We start from the raw sequence: 11,588 nt of genomic DNA, 5'->3' as shown, positions 1-11,588 counted from the left end.
ATCGTCGATACGCTTGTCTCAGAAGCGGAGTGGATGCGCACTCGTGGAGTAGTGTTGGTAAGTGTCTTATGCTTTTTTCTTAATTTGTTTTAAGAGTTTTCTTTAATGCTTATCTTTTGTTGAAGGTTGCCAACTCCATCCTAAATGCGAACGAGCTAGATCGCGCCGTAGCGGCTCTGACAGACGCGGCGCGTGCGGTGGGTCATCGGGGAGGCTACCTGGAGTGTGCTGATCATGTTGAGCAAATGCTTGGGCAAGAATTTGACACAAGTCATTGCTCAGTGACAGAACATGCCGATGCTGCGCTGGCAAGTGCTGAAAATTCCTATGACAACCTCTCCTTGCCTATCATGGAGTTAGTTGTCGAATCGTTAAAGAAAGACGACTGGTGCCAGCGTCTTAAGGCAATCCTCGATCCACCAGTTACCGTCGAGGTGTCTGACGAAGAGCCCGCCGGTGACGACGGTGATGATGGCAATGACGATGATGGTGAAGACGACGGAGATGATGGTGATGATCGTCGCGAAGAATAGGATAGTTTGTTGAGTAGGTAGTTGATAGGCATTGGTGCCTTTGTAATTTCTTTGATACTCTATGTATGATGCTGCGCAGTTGCGCAAGTTGTTAATGAAACCTTTTGTTTTTTCTGTTGCAATTACTGCATTGTTATAAAAACTTTTATGTTAAATTAGCTCGAATAAATGGAAGCGTTTTCTAAGTATAAGGTGGCCACCCGGTCTCGCGCTCTGTTTGCGGAGGACCTTGGAGGTGGTTTGAACCACCTTGAAATGCTGGAGTGTTTTCGCGCTAATCAAAAGTTTAACATGCATTTGTAACGAAAAAATGTAATAGAAAAACATGTCGTATGTTTTCATTCAAGTCAGAAGTTGGCTCTTAGGCCTTCATACATATTTGCCAATGGCTCGTAGCCGGCGTAGCGAATTGAAAGATGGCGCAAGGCCGAAAAGACTACATATAGCATTTACGCAATTGTTGCGCATTCCAAGTTCTTGGTAAGATGTGGCCATCTAAGGTGCGCAATTTGTAGGCCCCTTTGCCCAGGACCTCATGAATCAGATATGGGCCTTCCCATTTAGGTGCCAATTTCCCTGGACGTTCCGCATTTGATGCTTCATTATCGCGAAAGACGTATTCCCCTGGGTTGAAGGTACAAATGCGAACCCTTGTGTTGTAGTACCTTTCCAGCTGGGTTTTGTATTTGGCCTCTCTGATTCTTGCGATTTCGCGTCTTTCTTCTAACAAGTCTAAGTCTAGACGCCTTTCCGCTTCATTGTCAACCGTGTTGACCGTTGTCATGCGTGGCGAGGGCAGGCCAATCTCCGCCGGGATTACCGCCTCTGAGCCATAGACCAGGCTGAAAGGGGTCTCGCCGGTACTCGTCTTTGGCATGGTCCGATGAGCCCATAAAATGCTTGGGAGCTCATCAACCCATCCGCGCCGCCTTGTTCCTAATCTGGCCTTTATCCCTTCGACGATGCATTTGTTCACACTTTCCACTTGTCCGTTGCCTTGTGGGTGCGCAACGGAGGTGAAAGTGTGTTCAATGTTCATCTCCTTCATCCAGTTCTTAAGATCGTCCGAAGCAAAGTTGGTGCCATTGTCTGTCACGATCTTGAGCGGGAGGCCAAACCTGCATATGATGTGCTCCCATATGAATTTGCGCACAATCATAGCTGTGGTGGATGCAAGGGCTTTGGCTTCTACCCACTTTGTGAAGTAGTCGACAGCTACTATAATGAACTTTACGGCGCCGGGAGCATCCGGGAAGGGTCCCACCATGTCAATTCCCCATTGTTGAAAGGGCCATGCGGTGGATACGGGGATAAGATCATTTTTAGGGCGCAGCGTTTTTGGAGCGTGCCTCTGGCAAGAGTCACACTTGCGGATCTCCTTCATTGCGTCAACATGCATACCCGGCCAGTAGTAACCGGCGCTCATGATCTTCGCGACTACCATCCGTGGCCCGGAGTGGATGCCGCAAATCCCCTCATGGATTTCCCTTATCAGATAATTCGCATCCTGGGGGTCCACACAGCGCAGTAGTGGTCCCAGGAAGGATTTTCGGTACAAGATACCGCTGTTCATTTCGTACTGTAGGGCCTTGTTTTGGATCTTTCTTGCTTCCGCTTTGTTTTCGGGAAGCACCCCTTCTTGCAAGTATTGGATGATGGGGGTCATCCACGATGTTTGCCATGTTTCGATCACATTCACCTGTCGCAGCAATACTGACGGGTTCTTGAGTACCTCTATCCTTACATCCTTGGCTAGATGTTGAAAGGAAGTCGAGGCGAGTTTGCTCAGGGCATCTGCGGGCTTGTTTTCTGAGCGATTGATATGTATGACTTTGTGGGTTTTGAATTGTTGGAGCAATTCTTTCGCTTGTTCCAGATATAAAGCCATGACTTCTCCCTTCGCGTCGTATATGCCATTTACTTGACTGGCTATCAGGAGTGAATCAACACGTGCGCGCAAGTTTTTTGCTCCCATCTTGATGGCGAGGCGTAAGCCTGCTGTCACACCCCAACCAATGGCGGAAACATCGGGATGAGACGAAGTGTGAAGATTGCTCGAGACATCATAACACTATTTGTGACAATAATTTAATAATCCAAGTTTCATTTCATAACTTCAACTAGTCAACATTACAAGAAATTCCAAATACAACAAGTTTAACCAATACAACATGATAACATAACAAAATTTGATACAACATATTCAACCCTAACGTCTATATGTGTATCTAGGCATCAACGCTACTTCTTTTATAGCATCATCATCAACCTGTAACATGTTTAAAATACAATTCAATGCAAAAGCAAAGGCGAGTATACAAGTTTGGTACGTACATAGCATAAGATAAAAAGTGTGAACAATTCCTCATGGCAAGCATATGATTCAAGATAAACATTAAATATGGCATGTGTCTAACATATCAAACCAAGAAAACGCAATATGCTCAAGACATAACCTCAAGTTTACGGGCGGGTCGTTAATCCTATAGCGCTACATATGTCAAGGTTTGGCTCGTACGAAGTTAATGATAAGTTCAACACATAAGAATAACCCAAGTTTAAAGTATCAAGTCATCACGTATACAAGCATGTTATAGGAACGTTCATGTGTTTAACAAAGTGTTCATGTGTAAGTTAATAGGTAAACATGTTACACCCCAAAAGTGGTAAAAGTAAAAAGGGGGAAATACGAGTATACTCACAAAGTTTGCATATGTTTTCCGATTATCCAATTGTTGACGAGTAGAGATTTAGAGTCCGAATGTATAAGGGATAAAGTTCAAGTATGTTTAGAGTCGAGATTCGGTGTCTAAAACAACATAAAAATAAGATATGAGAATAACATGGAAAGTAATCATTTAGTACATATGATGCTTGTTCTTGACACTAGGAAACTCGAAGGAGTTTAGATGTTTTCATGGAACAAGGTTCCATTAGAATCGTGACAAGTTATCATAGTCTAGGATGATGTAATCTAGTACCCCGACATATGAACACTAGTTCATCATCAAAGATTCGATTATTCGAATAATATATTTAGGTTATATAATATATGTCCAATAGTTCAAGCATGAGGTAGAAGATTAAAATCTTCATTTTGGTACCTCTAAATGTCATAGAAGTCATGTAGGAGGTAGGAAGATCAAGTCTTCCATTTAGGCACCTCTATGTGTTCACCACTACACTTGATGTAAAAAAAACAACCAAGGAGGGTCATGAACATACAATAAAGAATAAGAAATATACATACTAACTAAGAGAAATCATCAAATCATGTGAGGATTGTATGTTTGGACAACCCAAGTTGTTCCATAATCACTCATGTATCAAAGACAAAGTTTGACATGACTTGTGGGTTAAAAACCCTAAACAAAACACCAAGTTTATGAGGTTTAATCCTCTGATTTTAAATGTCTCAACCTTGTTTTTAAGCTTAACCAACCATGGGATAAGTTGTAAGCATTAGGACATAGGTATGAGATGTGTTGGACACAAGTTGCATAGGTTTAAACAAGTTTTTGATGAACATAAAAACAAACAGAAAGTTTATGGACTATTTCGGGGCATTTCCAGGTCTGATTTCTCCAAGGAGAAGTCTAGGAATCGAACCCCATGATTATACAAGCAAGTAGGAAAAAGAATCGAGTGAATCGGATAAGAATTGAGTGAGTTATGCTCATTTTCGTGAAGGGGTGTCAATCTACTCGAACCCTTGCTTTCAGCTACGGTTTGGAGGATGTTTTGAGAGTTTTTAGTGTTGCAAAAGTGGTAGGGAGGCTGGTTATAAGTGGTATTTATAGGGGGAAGGATTAGGGTTTCAATGGGTTGGGCTTTGGAAGTGTTTAGAAGGGGTTACACCTTGAAACTAGCCCACAAAACCCAACTATATGGGGCTGAATTTGGCTGAATTTGGGCTGCCATATTTCTTTATTTTTTTATTTTTTTAAAACATTATAATGAGTAATTTTGTTAGTTAAGTCGTGTAATAATATGCAACAATGTTTCCCCTAACTTGTAACAAGGTGAAATATGAAATAAAACATGATTTAACTAGGTAAAAAGTGTAATGTACAAGTTTTATTTACGAAGCAAGTTCCGTATTTTACAACGATTACAATGAAAGAATGGTTATAAGAACACAAGATTTCCAAAGATAGAATTTCACGTAAGGTTTCTAAATGTAGGATGTTTGAAAACGCAGGGCGTTACACCTGCCAGAAAAGCCTCGTACTCAGCTTCATTGTTGGTGTTTTTGAAGTCGAGCTTAATGGCGTAAGTAAACTCGTGCTTTTCTGGGCTCACTAGACGTAAACCTGCTCCCGCGCCATCTTCATTTGATGCCCCGTCAGTGTAAAGCATCCAAGTCTCCTCTGTTGTATTTTCCTCGAGAGTCTCTATCATTTCACATTCCTTGATTTTATCAGCCGGCACTTCTGTGATGAAGTCGGCGAGGACCTGCCCCTTAATGGCTGGGCGCGGTCGATACAAGATGTTATGGCCGCCCAGTTCAATGGCCCATTTTGCTAACCTGCCTGACGTCTCAGGCTTCTGTAGTATGGTTCCGATGTGGAAGTTTGTCAATACGGTTATCACATGCCCGGTGAAGTATCGGCGCAGCCTTCGGGAGGCGTGTAATAGCGCAAGAACCAGCTTTTCCATTGTGGAATATCTTGTTTCTGGGTCTGTGAGTACCCTGCTGACGTAATAGATCGGGGTTTGCACACCGTTCCTGTCTACCAGCAATACTGACCCTACTGCCTTGTCCGAGGAGGACAAGTACAGCACAAGGGGCTCTTTTTCAAATGGTGCCGTTAGGGTAGGAAGTTCGATCAGACACGCTTTCATTTGTTGAAAAGCTGTTTCGGCTTCCGGGGTCCATTTGAACTCTTGCTTCTTTACACAATTGCGCAACGTGCTAATGAAGGGATACGACTTTGCGGCGTGATTGGAGAGAAAACGATTTAGCGCGGCCAGCCGGCCGGCTAGTCGTTGCATTTCCTTGATGTTTCTTGGTGAGGGCATTCGTTCTATAGCTTGTACCTTCTCTGGATTCACCTTGAAACCGCCGTTTGTGACAATGAAGCCCAGAAACTTCCCTTCTTCCATGCCAAAGGAACACTTGGCTGGATTTAGCTTCATATTTACGCCGCGCAATGAGTTGAACGTTTTTTCGATGTCTTTTAACATTTGGTCCTCCTCGGGGCTTTTCACCACTAGATCATCGATATAAACCTCAATGTGCTTTCCGATGTCACCTGCGAAGGTTTTGTCCATCAAGCGTTGATATGTCGCGCCTGCGTTCTTCAGACCAAAAGGCATCTTTGTGTAGCAGAAGATTCCAAGGTCTGTTCTGAATGCTGTCTTGTCTTCATCTTCTAGCTTCATCTGCACTTGATGGTATCCTTTATAGCAATCCAGAAAGCACTTCCATCGGTATGGCGCGAGAGAATCAATTTTTTTATCGATCTCAGGCAAGGAATAGCAATCCTTTGGGCACGCCTTGTTGAGATCAGTGTAGTCTACGCACATGCGCCATCCGCCATTTGATTTTTCGACCATCACAGGGTTCGCCACCCAACTCTGATATCTTACCTCTCGCAAGATCCCGGCTTTGAGCAGCTCACATACCTGCTCGTTCATTGCTTTTGTCTTGTCTGCCCCTAGGCTGCGCCTTCTTTGGACCTTTGGCTCGACAGATGGGTACGTGTTTAAGCAATGCTCGGTGATGTTGCGCGGGACACCGGTCATGTCTGCCGGCGTCCAGGCAAATATATCCATGTTTCGAAACAGCAGCTGCTTTAGACGTGTTCTGATATCTGACGAAATGGCGTGGCCAATTGTCACGGTCTGCTCAGGGTATTTTCGGTTTAAAACCCATTTCTCCGGCTCAGTCGTGGAGACCTTTGCCGCCTTTGTTGGGCGCAACTCTTCAGTTGACATTACTTCCTTCTTGGCGTATATGATTGCTACTCCTGTTTTGGTTGGGAAACCTATTGCAGAATGAGGCGTTGACGTCACCATGTTTAGCTCGCCTTGTGTTTCCCTCCCAAGAAGCACATCATGCCTTGATTTCACTGGCATGACCATAAAGTTCACATTTGTTGTTCTTGAGTGTTTCCCGTCAGAGAGCGTGACGGGGAAACTGATCTGTCCGAGAGGAAAAACCATCTCGTTGCAAAATCCAGACAAAGGATAATCGACAGGCTCGAGTCGCGCTTTGTCCTCTTCATCCAGCTGATTGAAACATTGCTCATAAATGATGTCGGCAGTACTTCCCGGGTCTATGAATATGTAGTCGGTTTCATAATGCCCGAGTATGCCGGTGATGACCACAGGACGTGTGGCGCGAGGTCCGCCGCGCACTATTGGAAATACAACTTGCTGCTCTTGCCACGAAGGTTCATAAGGGCGTTTGCCTTTCTCTTTCGCGCTGTACCTGGGTCCGTTGACCATATGAGTCTCTAGTCGTCGGACCTTTTTGTGGTTACCTTCATCATGGCGCTGGAGTTGACGGGTTTCCTTGCGTACATTCTTCACTAAATGGCTTAGTTTGCCGCTTTTTAGCGCTCTCTCGATTTCTTGGCGCAAGCTGTAACAGTCGTCGGTTAGGTGCCCTGAATCTTTGTGAAAATCGCAGTACAAGTTAGGGTCTTGCCCTTTCTTGTTTGTCATTGGCCTTGGCGCCTTGAAATCGACATTCTCCGTCATCAATACTTCCTTTGGAGTTTTTGTGAGCGGGGTCCAGTGTTTGTCACGGTTGTCGTCTCTGACTGCTTTCTTGTAACCGATTCGGTCAATCGTATCTCGCGCATCCTCTCTGTAACGTGGCCTGTCGTCACGGCCTCTGGGTCTCTCAGACTTCCAGTCATGACTCTTGTACTTGTTGCGCTTGTTGTTGTTGTCGCGCGTACTTCCTCTTGAAAATCGATCTTCTGGGTAGTAGCCCTTTCCACCAGCAAGGGACTCCTCAGTTTGCGTGACGATTTTTGCGGCTTCCATCAGTTTATCCCACTCCTTCGGCATTCCATCTTTGCCTGTGATGGTTCTAATGAGACTATCGCAGCGTATAGCCTTTTTAAAGTGACAGCGCATGAGTTGCTCACTGACGCCGCCTATTTCCAGGCACTCTTTGTTAAAACGCGTGATGAAGTCCTCCAGACCTTCACCATCTCTTCTCCAAATATCTTCTACTTCGGCTGTGTCACGTTGGTAGCGACGTTGTTGGCTAAAGTAGCTTAAGAACTGCGTCTTGAAATCTGTCCATGACTTAATCTTTCCGGGCGGAAGGCTGTCAAACCAGGCGCGAGCCGCTCCGGTAAGAGTTTGAATGAACAGGTGGCACCACATGGGCATGTTCCAACCTCCCATGCAGCCCACACTCGTGAACGTTCTGAGGTGGTCGTCTGGGTCAGTCAGCCCATTGAATTTCCCAACGGTTGGGGGTAGCTTCTCTCGTGAGAGTGGTGCGAGTGCGATTTTCGGGATAAACTTGGAGTGTTCCGCAGCTTCCGCTGGTCTGTATGCCAGGCGGAAATCTCGCTCAGCCTCTTCTGTATAGCCAATGTGTTGTCTTGGCTTATAGTACTCATGGTTTTTTGGTAAACGATTAAAGACTGATGACTCTTCATCACCTTCCCATGTAGGATCATATGGGTCGGTTTCTTCCCATTCATTGTTCATGTTGCGCGGCGTGAGCCGGCTGTGAACAGGGCCTCGTTGAAGGTTTGACGGATATTCATAGTAACTATCCGTTTCCCCTCTTGTATCACGCGTGTCTTGTACGCTTAAACGTCTTGTAGGGGGAGGCCTGTTGGTTCTGCCTTGTATATTGGCTGGTGGTGGCATTTGGCGCACCCCCTGACTCGGAGGGGTGACCAAGGACGGTTCTGCCGTCAAAACTGTCTGCTGCGCGATGAGCGATTGGTATGCTGCATTGATAGTGGCGATGTTCTTGGCATACCACGAGGCTGGGGTTTCGCCCTCTGGTAAGCCAAGTAATGCAGATACATTTTGAGGTGGCGCTGTGTTCGAAGGTCCCTCTCCGTTTCCTGGGGTGACCACTTGTGTGATGCGGGTGAAGCTCCCGCGCGGACCCCCAGTATTGTTGATTTCAACTTCGCCGATTTCTTCGATTTGTTGGGCTTGGAAGGTTTGGACTCCTTCACCCAACGCCGTGTTAGAGTTGGTTCCGAAACCGAACTCTGGGATGATTCCTTGACCGGTCATAGTCGAAGGAAAAGTTGTCAAAAGCTCAAATAAAAGAAGATGAGGGTGGTTATAGAAAACATCGGTGGGCGCCAATGAAGAAACAGTGATCTAATTAGAGTATTAATTAGAGGGGTTTATGTTCCTATCATAGTGGTTAATCTTCTTTGAGGTATTTGAGCTCCGACTGGTAAATCAACCTGCAAAACAGAACACCGTTACTCGTTAAGAGGGGAATGTGGGGGTTTCCCTCTTAACCAGGCTCCGGCGTGAGAATAAGCGTCTGCTTTGAGAGTAATTAAATGTAAAGAGTGAGAGCCAAGGGAATAGAATGTTTAACCTGAGGAATGAAGGTCTCTATTTATAGCCGGAGAGGTGTAAGAGGTTGTGGGCTGATGGGCCTTGGGCCAGAAACGGACAACAACGAATATGCTCTTTGCCTCGCTGGCCTCGACTGCTTAGTGGCTTCTAGATGCTCGTCGGTGCTGGCGCACTTTGATTGGAGCCACGTGTCATTGTTGTCGGCCTTGTTGTCCTTCTGTCATCAGCAGACAAGTGGAGATCGTGGGACAGTTGTCCCCGTCTCTTGATTGGTGCCATGTAGGCGTCCTTGTGTACTTATCGTCAGGGGATCGTGGCGCATGATTGAACAGAGCCTGCTGGACGCTCATTGGCTCTTTTTACTGCCACTTGTACCCTGTGTACCTCTGTAGGTAACAGCGTGTCTTCCTATGGAGAGGATTTTGTTTGATGGCAACTAACCTGCGCGGGGCTAGTGTGCTTACTTATACCATTGTTTTTATGCTAAGTGTTGATATCTGAGTTTATTATGTGCCCTTCCTCGCGCGGGGTAAGTCATAATGTGATGTGAGCTGCGCGAGGTTGTTATTGTCAAGTTGTTATGCTAAGGAGTATGGTCTCACGTGCAACCTGTTATGAGGTTTGCGCGACTTTTTGGGACCATACCCCTTCATGTATATTATAACTTAATTGGTTGTGTCTAGCTCTAAAAGTTAAAAAGATCAAGTTTTATATAGTTTAAATGTAAATGTTTAGTATATACTATATTAAGATTTTGTATGTTAGAGTATTAATGTCGTGTTCGGTTCATGTCTATGACAAGATTTTCGGATCCGGGTTAAATTTTTTGGTATGTTTTTAACAAGTTAACCCGCGAACACAACCTTTTTATCACCCTTTCAATGACCAATGATTTTTTTAGCAGAAGTTAGCAAAGGGGTTGTGACTGTCAAATTACCTTATATGTTCATATTGAAGTCTCATTATATGAAACAAGAGACTGTATAAATAAAATATCTAAGCATAGTCTGACAATTTTGTCACCTTACATGATAATTTACAAGAAATATAGTTAACAACAAATGTAAGTATTACTTTCACATATCAAGATGACACATGATGGTTTGATACTTTGGTATCTTAGTTTTTTATTTTGAAGTTTTTCACAAGGTTATAAACCTTGTGTAGTATTAACATAATTGTATGCATGTGCATACATGCATGTTGTGGAAATAACTTCTTTGATACGGTAGAATACTCGCCTTCATAACTCATCTTCCTCAAAGCTTTCATCACTTTATCCCTTCTGAACGTTGTTGGATGATGAGTTTGATCTTCAAATTTCTGACTGCAATAGAGATATCAGGACCAAGTGTGAAGTGCCATAGAAAGAATTGCTTTAGCCTTATCATCATCGTCTCCTATTTTCCTATCATCATCTGTCCACAAATTTTCAGGTTTAGGAATCCGAGTTACAGGATCAGCTTCTGTAGCATACATGATGATACGAGGTCCATCTCTAACACTCTTCTAAACCCCCGGTTCCTTTGCCTTACAATGTTGTTCGAACCGAAACTTCAATTCATAGTAATCATCCCCATATAGTAGTCTGGGAACCTTAGTGGCAGCGCCGATGATTTGATCTAATTCTTGATGAAGAACCAAGGTTTGAGTTTGAATGGCAGCCAGGGTAGCATTTGTAAGGTCCGCAATAGTCATCATTCCGTTTGTGTTCATCATTTTTTAAATTTACCAAATAATGTAATTTAGATATATTTAAAAAAAAGTGAACAGTCCTGAAAACAGTTCAATTCGAAACCCCAATTCGGAACAGTAGTCTTCTCGAAACAGTAGTCTAGTTCGAAAAACCTCAACAACGATTCGAAACAGTGTATCCGAAATCCCTTTTCGAAACAATGGCTATCCGAAACGTTCAATTCGGAACAGTGAACTATTCAAAATGATGTCACTTGAAAACCCCTTTTTGAAACAATGTATCCGAAAAGATGATGTTGTTTGAAACCAAAACTATCCGAAATCCCTTTTGAAACAGTGAATCCGAAATGATGAGCTCGAAACAGTGTATTCGAAACCTTCAAGACAAAACCTGTTAGTAACAGACTTCCGGATAATCAGGGATTTTGAAGATATCCTCAAATCTGATAAGTTTGGTAACCGAAATCCCAAAAAAATTGGTAACAAACTTTCCGAGATCTTCCAAGCAATCCTTTTCGAATTCTTCAAGGATTATCCGTAACACAAGCAGCTTCAAGGCAATCTTCAAATAAATTATCCGAATACTCTTGCAATTTATCTGAAATCCCTTGCAGTTTATCTGAAAAGCCCAAAATTCTTCCAAAAACAACAGCAAATTATCCAGAACAATAGCACATTATCCGAAATCAACTATTCTTCCAAGCAAACTCTGAACACAACAACTCGGCAACTTTCGAAATCAAAACAGAATCTGTGTGATATCAATATGAGCTTAGAACAGGTTCAACAGGCCCTGATACCAATTGTAAGTCCTAAAACCGGATCAAACAAAGA

Source organism: Helianthus annuus, chromosome 3 (assembly GCF_002127325.2).
Source record: "Helianthus annuus cultivar XRQ/B chromosome 3, HanXRQr2.0-SUNRISE, whole genome shotgun sequence".
Taxonomy (NCBI): Eukaryota; Viridiplantae; Streptophyta; class Magnoliopsida; order Asterales; family Asteraceae; genus Helianthus; species Helianthus annuus.
Note: the sequence above shows the minus strand (reverse complement) of the source record.